The sequence below is a fragment of the Lepeophtheirus salmonis genome, chromosome 13, assembly GCF_016086655.4.
Source record: "Lepeophtheirus salmonis chromosome 13, UVic_Lsal_1.4, whole genome shotgun sequence".
Lineage (NCBI taxonomy): Eukaryota > Metazoa > Arthropoda > Copepoda > Siphonostomatoida > Caligidae > Lepeophtheirus > Lepeophtheirus salmonis.
In genome coordinates this window covers 24032848-24049696 of record NC_052143.2, presented here as the reverse complement: position 1 = coordinate 24049696, position 16849 = coordinate 24032848, and positions in this window count along the sequence as shown.

The following is a 16849-nucleotide window of genomic DNA, read 5'->3' as shown; positions in this document are numbered from 1 at the left end:
GTCAAAAGGGGGCATCCTAACCTCACAAGGCTCTTTCCACCCAATTTTTTGATATCACTCACAAGAGTCTAGTGTGAAATCCCGAGATATCTTGTATGGGCAATCATGGACTTCAAATGATTGGTCTGGGCTGTTTTCTTTAGCCCCTCCGGATCCAGTTGGGCCTTATTGACAGACGCCTTCTTCCTATCCTAGGTTTCGGACTTGTTGACGGCATAGACGGTGGTCCTGGAGACGCCCAACTACTTTGAGTTCACGAATGGAAATTTGTCAATTACGTTCAAGTGTCATTTTCTCGATTTGTACATAAGCTAGAGAGCTCAAGTTTGTTTCGTTTTGTAACTAATTGTTTATGCTTTAAAATATCGAAATATAAATTAACTTCAATCACTCAAATTGCGTTAATTACTGAATGCGTGTTCAGATTTTAATGGACCACCTGGTATATATCTTATACCAATACAGTATAAAGGGGGGAAAGGTAGAGCTTAATTTACAGGAATCACTGTATAAAATGCGTAAAATCTTACGTAGACTTTTAGTACAGCTCATAATAAAAAAATCAACTGCAGTTTAAACTTTTAATATATTTTATATCTTGTTTTTAAATAAGATCAAAGCTAAAATAAACTTAATTGTTTAATATATTTTTGCATTAATATATTTGTACAATTCTTTTTTAGTTTCTTGAATATTTACGTAAATTTTGTTAAGAAGGAAATGTCCTTTGAAATTATTTTGCCTTTCCTCGCATGTATTGAATAATCAATCATAATTTATGTACCAAAAAAAGAATTATATATTTTCATGATGCTATATGTATGTATGTATATTCTATGTTGTAATTTGATTAAAAGTACTCTTAAAAATAATATATGTGCATTAAACATTGTGCGGCAACATCATGCGTGGCAATCTGACTGTAAATTATAAAGGTCATAGCAGACTAAGGAGTATTTTATATTACAGACTTAGATTCCAAAGTTTTCTTGGAAATACAGTCAGCTACTATTATGCGTTGGAGTAGAAAGGAACGTGAGTTTTCCGTTTTTTATTGCAAAATAGTTATTTAATAGAATATTTTAGAAAAAATAAACTAATTACAATTTAGCTCTTAGTTTTTATTGATGCAATTTATGAAAATCAGTTAATTGTTTTAATTTTGTATATACAAAAAATATTTTTTCAATTCATTTTCATAATTTGTAATTTGTAAAAATCATTGAAAGGCAAATAACTCAACAGATAGGTTTACCAGAGGCTTAAAAATGAAGCTATTAAATTTGGTGTTGGAAAGGACTCTAAATTTGGGCGGGTTGGTCTTTTTTTAAAAAGTAATTAGAGCCTAACATTTTAACACTTTTATAAAATTGCAAATAACAAATTAAAAATTAATCAATTATTTACAACAAGATATGTTGCTAATTAAATTGTGCCCCTTTTTCTATATTATAGATTCACCTCTAAAAAAAAACTTCTCAGTCAAAAGATATTAAAAAAAAGACTGACAAAATCATGAGGTCAAAATATTAAAAGTGTTTTATCATTATAAAACCAAAATGAAACTTCTTCGAGTTATACAACTTATTTTATTGCCTTTTTGGAATAAGGAAGTTATCTTGTCGCAACCTGTGTTGTGTACATAAAAACGTTGGCGTGACTTTGAAGTCCTGTTATGGAAAGAACACCGACCTTCAAATGAAGCTAAAATTAGCAACAAATATCATGCATATCGTGACTGGGTTATAAATATACATAGTTTTATTCTATCACGATACGACATAATATGTATAACCATACAACTCAAGTATGTTCTAAATCGTTCTCAAAAACTGTTCTTTTCAGACTAAAAATTTATTTTATGAATCCTGATACTATGGAAGTATGATAGGAAGCTCAAGAAAAAAACAAAAAAATTCTAGCATTAATATAAGACTTATATATTTTTATAAGTAATTAAAAGACTAAAGCCCCGATGGGGTTCTCTATACGACCTTTTAGTTTTGTATCCTGGTACATTTCTCTATATGTATTGATATGTAAGAACATTGGACAGTTTTGTACAATATATAATTATTGGAAAAAACGATTATAAAATTATCATTTCTTTGAGGTTTATTAATTATTAAGTTTTCTTTTTTTCATCAACCCAATAGTTGTACCAAAGAAGCCATGTATAGGTGCGGGAAAGTCCTTATACAGCAATTTCATTTCGAGTCTTAAGTCTTTGCGCTCAAGGTCAAACCATATCGTAGTCCTATAATATTTTACCTAAGACCATTTTCACTCCATAATTATAATATATGGTCAATAACGGTAAGGGTTTTCTTGAGCTCAATATATATATACAATAATTTTGAGTCCTTGTCGAGGTGCTAGTCGTATCTATCGAAGTCCAAGTGAAGTGCATTTGTATTTCTACTTTTTTTATCAATCAATGGGAAAGTTTTTCAAAATATTGACTCAAGTACAAGTATTGAGTCCCCACCTCTAAAGAAGTGCACAGACTAAGATATTTAGAGATAACTCCAATTAATCTACACTTTGATTGGGGCATTCAATCATTAATTCATTCAACTACTAAAACAAACCTACATTTACTTTACTATATAGAAAGAAATATATATACTAATATTATCGTAAAAAAGAATTGAGGTACATATTCATCTAAGAAAATCAGAAAAATATATATAAGGGCCATTTTATACCATATCGTCCCCCCCAAAAAAAAAAGCAATTTTATAATTAATAAATGGTGCTTGTGGTCAGATTTTTGAGGAGCAAATACTTGAGACTCGACTTGGATCTGCAATGTAAGGACTTTTCCTCACCTCCAGTAGATATTCAACTATTCTTTTCAAACTTGAACAACAGTAACTACTTTGGAAATACTTACTATTTCAATTTTTTCATACTTTTCAATGCATATCACTTTTAGTAAAAAATTAAACATGATATTAAAAATAGCAATACAGGAATTGAATCAATGCTTTGAATAACACAAAAAGTATAAAGGTTCTTGTCTACTTCACCTTATCAGATTCAACAGTTTGCAATAATATTTTAGTTTTATCATCATAATTGTTACTTTATTCTCTTATTCAGTCATGGATATTGAATTATTAAACCTTCGTAGTCATCAATTTTAGAATATATTGTCTGTTGGAAAACCACATATTGACTTATTTTTTATTGATCTTTTTACTTCTACATTGTTCATTGAATTATATGCATAGGAGGTGCCACCATATGAAAAAAAGGAGTTCTATAAAGATAATAATATATATAGAAAGCCGTGATTATTCTCCCAAAGAAGAGAGATTGACTAATTAGGGATGATGTTCTTTAATATGCATAATGCATATATATTCTCAAAATCAATGCATATTTAAAGTTATTATCTATATAGATAGAATCACGTATATTCTCATACATATATGTATATAATTAATAATTTGCAAAACGTGTGTTAAAATATTTAATATATTATACAAACATAGTAAGTACATATGCATAGACGTAGATGATCATTTTTTGGGGAGGCAACGGCTCCCTTCAATATTTCGTGGAAAATACGGGCCAGGCAAAGCAAACTTGATTTCCCTAATCTTGTTTGCTTAGCCATGGAAATTCTACACCTATGTTAATATCCCCTTTCTAAAATTAATCAATTCTCAATTACTCATGACCTTTCTGGTGTATTATCTGTTCTGAAGCTAAATATAATTTTTTTAAATGATACAATGTTTTTAGCTGCTTTTATTTTATTAATTATTTTTCTTAGAGGTATTTGTAGCCTTTGTATTGCTTCTACGTGTTTGCTTAACGGATTTTACAGGTGTGCGCGTCTAAAACTGAACACTCCTTTAAATTTTACGCCATACAACACATTCGTGATTTTATTGAGTTGAAACCGCTTTATACTTGGAGGCAAGTTCTTTTTATCCCATTTCTCTAAGGGTGTAATAATGTCGAACCAACAACAATAAAAGTAAAGAATGAGATCTCCTCCAGGCCGATGTCAGTACTGAGAAGGTCTTAGACTATTGTCATCTCCATGCGGACCGCTTACAATTTCAAAAATTCAATTACAGCCCCATACAACCGAGAAGAGTCCAAACTTCTGGGCAACAATATGACTTACTTCTGGCATACTCTATAGGAGCCTTCATTAACCCTGAGTCAACCCCCTGGACTTTTCAGTTTGAAGTGATTTGGAGACCACACCTATCATCCCAATTTGGATTTGCCCCAAGCTACCCACATGACAGTGTTATACTCAATGGACACGTCGTTTAGATCTACCAATCTGTTTGCTGACGTGTTGAGTCTGCTATTGCTTGTGAAAGAGGACATTTTGAATAAAAATATAGTATAACATAGTGTTTAAACCTGTCATCAATTGGTTTTGAGTTGTCTTCTCTTGATTCCATAGAAACTACATTTTTATTAATTTAGTCATTTTTTTTTTTGTTTGTATATCCCTCCTCAAGAATGCCAGAACACTCATACAAGCTTTTGAAACTAAAATACACTGTTCAGATTCCAACTACATAAAGCCTCATATTCGTTGAAGGCCATATTTTTGTATGTCTCTACCAATTTCACAATAAAAGCGGCATGAGGTTCTACTAAAGTATTTGCAGCATGTACAATGTACAAGGGTTCTAATGTAATTTACACATCTACATTTGTGAATGTATACACTCATAGATGTCTTTCGAGTAATCAGCTTTTGCAAATTGAATGCATAATTTATGTACACACTTCATAACATATGTACTTTTTACATACACATATCATATTATATATAGAAGTAATAATGTTATTTACTTTGAAGTTGTGTAATAATAGATATTCAATACCTAATAGCATACACGTAGGCTTGTATGTATTAGGGCTTATTGTTTTCCCGGGAAACTTTCTTTGAGCGGGATCTCAAGAAACAAATGTTGAATTTACGGGATCCCGTTTATAAAAAATAAATACTGTCAAATTGAAGTTTGTATTTTAAGAAGAACTAATAAATAAACTGCTAAGAGGAGGGCCACATGGAGGCAGGCCAGAAGTCACCCATATTGTCGCTGCAGAAGTTTTGGTTCTTCTTGGCTATAATTAACTTCCTCATGTTTTATGTAGTACAGATTAAGATGCCAACAGTCTTTGTAGCCTTTTGGCACTAACATCAGGGCGGAGGAAATTGTACACGTGTTCCCTGTTTTTGTTGTTGCTCCGACATTTTAACTCTTCGAGACATTAGATAAAAACAAAACCTATTTATTTTTGTTTCAACTGTTGTGTAACTCTTTTATAAAAATAACGAGGACGAAATCGTAATTGAGATCATGGCTTGAAGAAAGTCCCCATATTACTCCCAACATAAAAAACCAATGGTCAGTGATAAACAAGCTAATTTTTGGTGGATAAAGAAATCCATTATTTTTCCAACGGATGGCGTCAGTAATGTGTATCTCCCATTGTATAATTGTGATCGGTTAACGCTAGACGATGATAGAAAAAAAAATTGCACTGAAATAAACTATTTGACAGTTGATTGTGTAATTGAGTATTGTTTGAGTGCGTCTCAAAAATGTAAACCATCATAGAGAAAATACACCATATTTTATAGTTTCTTGTTGATAAAGGGGAAAACACCAACTAGGTAGCTGAAAATATGAACAGTGTTCATAGTCATAATAATATGAGTAATTATGGGTGATTTTTTAAATTATTTATTGAGTTTCTCAATATATATGCTCAAATGATATAAGGAATAAATGAAGGAAGAAGGATCACGTAAAAAAATAACATAAAGAAACATTTTAGTATATAATGATCCCTTTCCTAAAAAACCTACCTAATCATTATACACATATTACAATAACGAAACATAAACCGAAAAAGAGCAAATAAGAATAAAATAAAAGAAGCAATTCACCATTAAAAGTACCAACAGTCTCCATCGTAAGAATATTTCTTTTTATAAGCTTTGTAAGACCTTACAATCCACCTTAAAATGCCCCAATATGTTGCCGACATTAAGGAGTAATACCTAACAACAACCGCACCATATTTTATCAAGATCAAGAGATGTATAGAACCATCAATTCTTCCTTGTTTACTTTCTCTGGTATGAAGTGTAATAACTAATTACTCCCAGGCTCAATAAAAACACTATAGTGCTCTTGCTTGATCGAAACAATAAATGATTGTTCACTGCCCATTGCTTCCATCACCACATTAGTCAAATCGATTATTCCATCAAAGATAATACAGGAGATTGGATCCGCCTCTCTACACATCATATCTTTCACCAACTTCTCTTGCACTCTTCTAATCTTATTTTTGTAAACGGTTTACGTTAATGTTTTATTAAATTAATTCATGACTCTGTTTTTATGTGTTTTAACTAATATAAAGTCGATGTAAATTATGTTGGAATAAATTTTGGCCGTGGATTTATAAAATATTTAAAAGTAAAGTTAAACAAACAATGGTGCTTAATTATGACTTTTAAATCTTCACTAAATATAGCATCATTCTCCATCTAAACTCCAAACTTTAAACGAAACGGAAAAAAACATTTGGAGGAGGCTCAGTATTTTCCTCCTAAGCCATAAGGTCCATTTGCATGATTACTTTTAATACTTTTTGGCATAACACAAATTATTTCATGATGCGAGAAGAATCATATCAATATGATTTTCTTTATCTAGGAAAATTGCTTTGTTGGTCCAAAATATCCCTAGTTTTGTCAAGGGCCTTATCTTCCAAAATGATCTTCTTAACACCAGTTTTGAAAATACTTTTTCAAATGTGGGATTTATTCGTCGAATATTGAACTTGCACTCTGTATTACGTTTTTTTTCATCTATTCCACTGTAATATGAGATATTCGGTACGAATTAAGAGTTTCAACTACAAAAAATCTATGAAATACAGAGCCCTTCTCTATGATCTCTTCAACTTTTTGTCGAAAAGTTTCGATTATCTTCTTTTTGCCTTACTAGTAATTTTAATATTTACAATAAGACGGCCAGCTAACCGGTTGGTTGGTTGAAGGGGTTCAAAAAGTATGTCCAGTCTGTGTTTAAGGGCTTTTATAAAGTTTTCTTGTTCTACGACCCACCTGGATAGCCTATACCGCCGAATTGAAGGACTTGATAGAATTCCACTTAGATGATCTTGTGAACAGAAAATAATTGTACAAGATATAATGGTTTTTTTAATGCTGGAGAGACTAAAGCAACGTCTATTCTTGATTTCCAATTTCCATTTCTCCATGAAAAGATGTCATCAAGACTAAAAAATTTAACTCTATCAATGAGATGAAGTTCCCCTACATGCTTAACTAAGATGTTAGTTAGTTGGCAAGTCTAAATCTTTTATCTTTATCAACATTCATGTCACCCATAAGGATACATGGAAAGGGAATCCCTCTTAACATTATGCAACTTTGATTGGTAAAATGTATTAGGTCTTATATTTCGACCATAAACATGAATTAAGGATAACCTTAAGCCATTCCTATTATCTCAAGTTATATGCTATTGTTTCTTGGATGAGTACTCTTTGGACAAAGAAGAACACTCCAATTACTTATTAACCAGTGATAGAATACCTCTAGAAGAGTAATTTTCCGATGTTTCAAGCGACAGCTGACTTTCTAAGATTTCGAATGAGTTATTGCAATCGCCTCTATCATTTCCATAAACAAAATTTGATACAAAAATAAGATTGCTGCTTAGATTTGACCCTGCTGCAGCAAACCTAAAATTGTCAAGATTGTTGGGATTGAGAGGCACACAGGATCAAAAAGCTCATGAAAGAGAAGAAAAGCCTTAAAATCGCGCCCAGTAGTAGAAGGCCAGCCAAACTGATCCCAGAAGTGACCAAGAAAGCGTTTGAGGCCACAATATCCATAGCTAAATTTTCCAAAAAGAAGTCAGTGGCTCCTTCCACCGTCTCCAGGGCGATCAAGACCACCGGGGAAAGTACAAGAGGAACGTGAAAACACCATTAATGGATTTACAGAAACAAGATGTCCGTTTGGAGTGGGCCAAACGAATCCTAAATGACCTTAAGCAATGATGAAGGCCAAGCAACCGGATGAAAAAACATTCACTTCAGAACAATTTTTTTTTTGTATTATTTAAGACACCCCTGTAGACCTCCACCACGTGTCTAAGACGAGTGGGTGGGTGTCTGAATCTGAATAATATCTGTCATTGTGTGCTGAATAAATGTCTAAGTAATCTATCACGTTTGACTTAATTGAGACTCAGGAGGAGCAAAAGTTCGCTCACGTTGATTAGTGTTACATACATTTTGAACGAACCTATATGTATCTAGTAAAAAGGTGAATGATAAGAACAAAAACAAAAAAAAAACTTGAATAAATAAGAAAAAAAAGTTAAACTTTTGTAAATGCAAAATTCAATAGTAATTATAAAAAATTATGTTGAATCATGAAAAAAAAAAAAAAATAACAAATTGACCATTTTTATCATATTTATTTTTATGTTTAAATTTTGTAAGAAATTGCCTTTTTTATTGCAAATTGCTTACAATTCTATGTATATTATAAATATTTTACTATGAATAAGGAATACATTAGTGCTTATTTTCTATTTATGTTAATTTTTTGGGCATTTTATTATCGATATTTTAAATTTATTAATTACTACTTTGAAAGTAAATCAAAATACACTTCCAATAATAAATTTGTTCAAATCAAGATTAATACAAACACAAGGTTATACAATAACGCTTTTCTGTCTTATGTTTGACGTCAACCACTCTTTTGATAGCGACGTCATAGAGTATAATTGTTGAAAAGAGTAGTTATATATTGCCTTCCTTCAGTGTTATTGTAAGAGTATCGCTGTTATACTCTATGATGTCAAATTCTGTCCGTCTTGCCTAGCAATTGGTACGGTACATTAAATTAAAAAATTTAGCAAGCCCGATTACATGATCGTCTAACCAATGTATTTTTATTGTTGGTTCAAACTCAGTATCGTCTGCACAGAATAAAAATTGATTTACAAATCCTAAAATGAATTTATCATTTAAATTAAATAGTATTTAATAGAAAAAAAAATTCAGTGTCTAACTTATTCTAAATTATTTTTGTTACTATTTAATACTAATAAATACTGTTATCTATTTTTGTTCTGAAATAATTACTTCAGTTTACTGTTTTTTAGGGATTATTATTCTGAAGACTTAATTTACTTTTCCTTAGCCAGTGTAATTATTGAGTAGTGAACGTCCTTTCTTACTACATCCAATTATATTCAAACCTTGAGTGAACATATGTAACTGTGATTATAAAAGAACATTAAAGATTTGTTGCAGAGTTATAAGTGTACGTCCTTGTTGGACTCAAAGTAGAATGGATGATCAAGTTTGGAGTAATGTCCTTGTTTATTTCCTTATCTCAGCTATTTGTAGTTGATTTAACTAGTCTTCATGGCAGCTAAGCGGCTTTCCTCCAAAATATTCTTCAGGGATGCCAAAATGATTTTCGATTTCTTTTTTAATATGCCCAAAATACACCCAGTTTTTATACTTATAGATTCGAACTATCAAATCAATCTTAGGTAATTTAAATGTGTACCATTCTGAATATATATATATTGTCTGGAAATATACTGCACACATGAATATCCTAAATTTAGTCTACTTTTGCACTGAAGTATGAAAGATGAAATTTCTTTGATTGCCTTGTAGTCTGAAATATATAGGGGACTACAGAAAAAAAGCTTTTGTTTTCTAGGATGCTTTTTTTTTCTTTTAAATAAATGAATATATTTTATTCTTTTAATGCTTTTATTAATTAAACATGAATTTTTCATCGTATTTATACTAAAATATTTTTAAATATACAATATACATCAAATGTTTTAGTACGTGGAAATTTTCATGTAAAAAATGTTTTGGGCAACTATTTCATTCCCTTTGAGAGACTTTCATATCTCTATTTTTCTTCAAGGACATACATTGATGTATGCTAGATTTGAAGAAGTATTTAAAAAAATGGTCTATTTTCTATTCTTTGGCCGTCTACCTATGCGTATTCTGTATATATGGTATACTATGTAGAGTGGTTCTTAAGAAACTTTTTTGGTGGACATGTAGTGTTTTGTATGTCCCTAAAAGTTGTTTTTGATACAAAAATGAGATACTTCAATATTTGAAAATGATTAATAAATATTTAGAGTTTACAGAACGACCCTAAAGTATTTACATTTATGTATAAAGTTGTTATATTTCCTTAAAAATCTCTTAAATACGTAACGATACAACACTTAAGAATGAATAAATATTTTAGAAGATGACTTGATGTTAAAGTGTATATTTAATACTATCTTCCTAAATCAACAACTCATTATCTGAAAGGCTTAATATGTGGATGATCATTAATCATTTCAAACTTACAAAAACGGAGATTATTCAGAATAAAACGAATATATTTGTATCTATTGTTTTATTCAAATATTAGATTAAGGCTGCAATTGTTACTCCAAGAAATTATCAGCCCTAAAAAAAGATTTATGGCATTGATTTATACTAAGAACAAAATATGATAATCTATTTAGAAACATTCCGTTCTTTATATTTGTATTTATTGGAAGAATCGATCGCTCTATTTGTGAATGACTCAGAATTCCTGGCAACGACTAAAAGCTTAACTATTAATGAAAATTAATCCTTATAATAAAATAAAATATGATAAAGTTAATTTGTGCAATTTAAAGGATTTTACGAACAACAAAACCATCGATTTCTAAAAAAATGAAAATTCAAACATCGTTTATATGTGAATCTCCATACAGGTAGACAAGCAAAAAAAAAAAAAAAACAGACAAGATAGTCAAAAACATTGAAGTGACCAATCTCCATGCTGAACATGCTGTTTAGTCTTAATTAAAGAATATCATTACTTTCAGACCCAAAGTGAAATATAAATTCATTCATCAAATTGTGTCAGAAAACTGATTTTTTTCCAGATTTCCCTGTAAAATACATTAGTTACTTCAAATTCTTTTCAAAAGTAAGTCTTATAATTAATCATGTAAAAAATAATTTAGAAAAAAAAATCATCTCCATTGAAAGTAATATTGAAGAAGGTGCCCGTTATAGAAAGTACCCAAAAAGTTCTCTATAAATTGTATGCTTTTGCATAGTCAGTTGTTGATTTTGGGGGATAATTGTCAAAATATTTTATCTCTATATCAAATATTATACTCATAGGACTAAGTATTTTGGAGATTTTTAAGGAAATATACAAATTTTTCAAAAATCAGTAAATACTAAAACTTTAGTGCCGCTATGCAACCTCCATATAATTTTGATCATGCTCAAATTTTGTAGTAGGTACCTATTTTTTTATTAAAATAACATTTATATTTTATAATATTAGAAATAGCGTGCATTCTTTATAAATTTATAAGTACAAGGACTCCATTACCAGGTAATATTATAGATTTTGTATATAAGATTTGTGATAATGTATTAAATTAACATTTTCACTAGAAAATAATTGATTAATGTACAAAATGTAAGAAGGAAGTGTTTTATTATATAATTAAAAAAAGTTAAAATTGATGGAATCATCGTAACTCATGGGCAAAGCGTTTGGGAGAAATATTCTCTTGAATTCAATGTGTGTTCGCGCTCAAGCGATTCCTAGAGAAAGAAATATACTTTCTGTATATGGATTTCACCAAAAGATTCCTAGGTCAGATGGACCAAATGTAATACTATAATGTTTACTTATACTTAATCAGTGCAACTCCATCTAACCAATTAAAGGAACATTTAAAAAAAATTGTGCATAAGCACAAAAAAATTATCATGTTGAGACCTTAGGATTACTATTTTCCCAAAGAAAAAGTTTCATAAAAACACTCTAATACTATACACATCCTTATAACATAAATGAAATATAACTATTCATATGTTCCTATAAAAAAAAGTAGCTAATATTATTGTTATTGATGGCATAAAGACATAAAATGGTTTTATTAGTAATAATTTTGATGTTCTTGGGATGTCCTCCAGCACAGAAAATACAATTTAGCCGTTCCGGAGTAATGAACTATGATAAGTGGATACCGGAAGGGAGATGTTCCATTATGAAATGCATTTTTTAATTTTAATTTCAAATTTCAACAAACTTAAGACTTTATGTTATATGTAAAAGTTAAAAAAAAGTACGCACTATTGGTGGTATATCACTCCATTATTTTTATAACAAACAATCATAAAAGGGGAAATTATGTAAGACAATTTGTGAAAAATGGTTTTATTTATCTATAATAGCTATTTTATAAATTGATCTTTATTGACTTTTTTTAAGTAATAGTTCTATTTTTTCATACGTTTTTACAACAATAAGAATGAACGAAAAACGAGAGCACTGTTCATTTTCTCGTTCAATCTCCAAAACTGCGTAAGACTTTGAGTTAAGTATGCGAACCCCAATTGTTTTAGCCTTCTACAAAAGGATTACCTTATTTTTGGGCGGCTCAAAATAATTATGGGTGAGATGTGGTATGGGGAGTTGTTTATATGTCCTTATTAGTTTTATGCTGTTGTTTTGATTTTACTGTCTATGATTTAAGCTATTCTAATCCTGAACTGTAAAGTTACTCTAAATTTTATTAGTATATTAAAGATGTAGAAAGTTTAATAAAAAAACAACAACATGTGATTAGATTCTATACATGTATATTGTAAATATGTATTAGGAACGTAAGACCCATATACTTTTCCATAAACATAAAACACACGTTCTGTATTTAATATTGACAATGGAAACACAGAATTCAATATTATTTATTTAGGAAGTGGAATGACTCTAGTATTGTATACTTCAAGTAGGTTACTCGGAGTTTTAGGCGTCGACGAACATACAAATTTTCCTTTAATAATAAGCAAGATAATTCCCCAACGACTCCTTTGTGTTACTATCTGTTTCTCTTTTTGATTATAAGTTGAAATATACGCCTTCCATATTTAATTCATTTTATACAGTGCTCCTTGGATATTAAACTCCCTTTTTTTTTTTTTTGTTGATACTGTATTAGTAATTGAATGAAAGGCCACTATATACTGTGTACCCTCTAACATATTTTAAAACATTCATAGCTCATATTTTAATCACTAGATGGCTCTTTTTAAAGACATTTTCACTCAAATTAAGCAAAAAAATTTGCAACGAATTCAATTCTTTCAAAACTCAAGGAATTGTCAAATTGTATAAAATGGTCAAATAATGAAATGCACTAATTCTCTAAATGGAAAATCCTTTTAGAATGAAGGAAGAAACAGTTGATGTTATTATAAATACCCAGGACTACTACATTGTTTTATTAATAAATATAAAAACTTGAAGTTTTAAATTTGATTTTTATCCTACATTAATAGGACATTTCCCCTACTATGAAGAATCATAAATATCAAATGAATTAATTTTAGAGTTTTGTGGTATTTCAACTTCTTGAGAGGTCATTTTTGAAGAATCCAATTTATTATTCATATAAGCCAGAGACAACAGATATGTTGTTTTTTTAAACCGATACCAATTATTTTTTTAAATAAAATAAGACTAATAATAAGTTTAATCAGTCGATGTTTTTCCTATTCACCTTTGAGACCCCTTCAAATTAATGAAACTAAAGCCTAAGTACATTCATTTTGACAACTATATATAACTTTTCTTATTAATAAAGGAAAGTAAAAAAACCAATGATAAATTAATTCTTAGAATTATTCCTCTCATATTTCAGATGCTGCAAATTAATTATCCAGCTTCATCACAAATAGAACTATAAGCAAGATTTTTTACTTTTATTAATTTTCCAAAAATTATGATTTTGGCATTATGACATGGTGGGTAGAAAAATATTTATGTTTTAAAATTTTTTTAAATAAGTCTGTATAACTAGTTAATATATAAATGATGAGAGTTAAAAAGATTTTTTTTTTCCTTTTCACATTTCTTAATGTACTACAAACATACGTATCTCGTTATATATCAAACTAAATATATGTCTTAAAAAATAATATATACTTCATTTTATTACTTCGTACATAGGTAGATATGGTCTAATTTATAAAAATAATGGTTTTTAGTACCTTTTAAAAGTGAAAGCTCATCCTGTCTTTTTGAAAAAAAAAAAAAAAATAGTCAATTCAGCAATTTTTTATAGCGTGTAAAGGTTTATAGGTTTAATATTCTTAAGTTATTTATTCATTTAGTTCTTTTGTTTCATTTATTTAAATGATTTGACGACTTTACCCTGAGATTTTAGTGCATATACATTATGGTTACAATAAAATATTTTTTTTAAGTAAATGGCTTTGCCTATAAAATGGCTTCTAATGGAAAAAAAACATTTACTAAACGTTTTAACAGTTTTGAAATATAGTTAGAGGTAGCTCAACAAAGAACCCAAAAAAACCTGAGTATTTACTTGAATACTGCCCATGTACCTCAGATTAAAGCTTTTTTTATAAAGATAGTAAATTGATCAAATTAAATTAACGATAATTTATATTTTTTAATCACATATTTCAAAAAATGTTCAAAATAATCTCAATGGAAATTGATTGAAAAAATTGTTCTCCTAATATACATTAGACTCCCCCACATTTTACAGATATTGAATAACCAATCGAAAGAGAAAATAATATTTGTAATTGTTTATCTTAATGTGGTGATCAGTTTTTGTCGTAATTCAGTTCTCCCTTCCCCCCTAGTTGCCTTCTAATACGCTTATTTCTGCATGTACTTTATATGAATTGCTTTTTTCATATTAATAATGTATATAGAGTATAAGAAGTTTGGCTTAAGGTAATATTTTATCCCTTAAAGGTTTTTTTTTTTTTTTTTGGCTTGGAAATAATTTTATCAAGTAAAAAACGTTTCATATGAAGTCATATAAGCGAAAAAATAGTTTTTTATATTTTCTCCTCTAATTTTGGAATACTAATACCTACTCACACTCACCAAAAGAGTTGTTTCAGATGTCAACAAAGGCAATTGCATTTTTGTAGAATATTATAAATTAAAGGCTTTCTTTTTGGTCTGTTGTAAATGTGCAAAAACCAGCATTTAAGCATTATTTGATATTATTATGGGCTCTGGATCTTTTTTTTCATTTGCATTGCTATTTCATGTGCTTCTTAGTAACAAAAACAAGTCCATCTGTAGATATGAGACAGACAGGGATCAACAGTACGTTGTCAATTGAGCTAAGTCGATTCTTTTGTTTTTTTGATGTGTCAACATAGTTATTGCAATGCCTCACTCCCCTCTGCACGGCATCATTTATAACTTATACGTTTTCCACGATTAATTTAATATTAATAGAGCTAGTGTTTGATTTCCATTTTGTAAAATGTTATTTTGAGCAATATTTTTTTTTTCTTCAGACTTTCCCTGTTCAGCATAATTTCCTCGCCATTCCATGGGGAAAATTGAATGTATTTGTTATTAATTTTCAAAGAAATGCAAAACTATTTTGTAAGTTGGTCTTCTATCAATTGAAATTTCTTGACAATTTTTGTAGTCACTGATTTTGAATGTTATCACTTTCTTCTTTTTTTAGTGATTATTTGCATTTTTGCTTTATCATAGAAACATTGAATTAGATTCGTAAAGCATTGTGCTGATTCATATTTCCCTTTTTGGTTCACACAAAGGAAAGTAATTGAACCTTAAAGGGGATAAAATTTTATATAATTTAATATAATTGACTCTAATATGTCCATAAATTATTGGGATGTACGTATATATGAAGTATAAAAAAATATGAGGATTTTCTCATTTTGTACATTTTTGTTCAAGATTGTATTTATGTTGACGTATCATATATCCAAACATTTATTTTAATCAAATAATTATTAGTTAGGCTTGATACGGGATAATGACTGAAAAACAGTATTTTGGCTCTGTGACACTTTGAATCTGGACAAAATGGCTACAATTTGTTGCTTTTTGTTCTCTAAAATTGATCGAAATGCACTGTTTATTAGAGAAATTTATAAATTTGCAGTAATTCAAAATTTGTGAATATAAATGTAGGTCATGGCCTGGTTATTTCTTAAAGTTTACACTTCAAACATGAATAAATATACCAATTTCCTACTTGTATAGCTATATTGGAATTTTTTTGAAAAAAAAAAAATCCAAACAGCTTATTTTTCGATACGAGTAATGTAAAATATTGAATTTGCTATTAAAATTGAAAAGTTTTATTTGAAACCATTAATATTTCTTCTTTACTATGAAACAACCGAATCATAGTCTAATCATGTTTTTTCTGTTTTTTTCTCCTCCGTAAGTGCTATATTACTTCCCCCTTGGTGAGTGCAAACACAGATATATTTTGTAAATTTTGTAGGAGTTAAAATCGAAAATGATTCATCTTGTACGAATTGCATCAGTGAACAACTGGAACATAAACCACTGGCAATGAAACCTGTAGTTTTAATTATTTTAACATATAATTAAATCTGTTTGTGGAAGGTTGAGATATAAATAAAGCAATCAAGCACGGAAAAACATGGCGTATGTATGTCAAGTGTAAATTAGAGCTCCGTACCTTGTCTCCTAGATGTTTAATATAACTTATGTGTGTTAAGTGTTTTTAATTACGTTTTTTTTAAAACAAATAAATGATTACTTAGTGTACTTTTATAAAAGGTTGTGCCTCATTAGTAATATCCTGAAGCTTTTTTTTTTGTCAGAATCTATTCCTGAGGATTTTGACTATCATAAGACTTGATTTTTTTTTTCAATCTATCTTCTTCTCTCCCTATTATACTCTTGCAG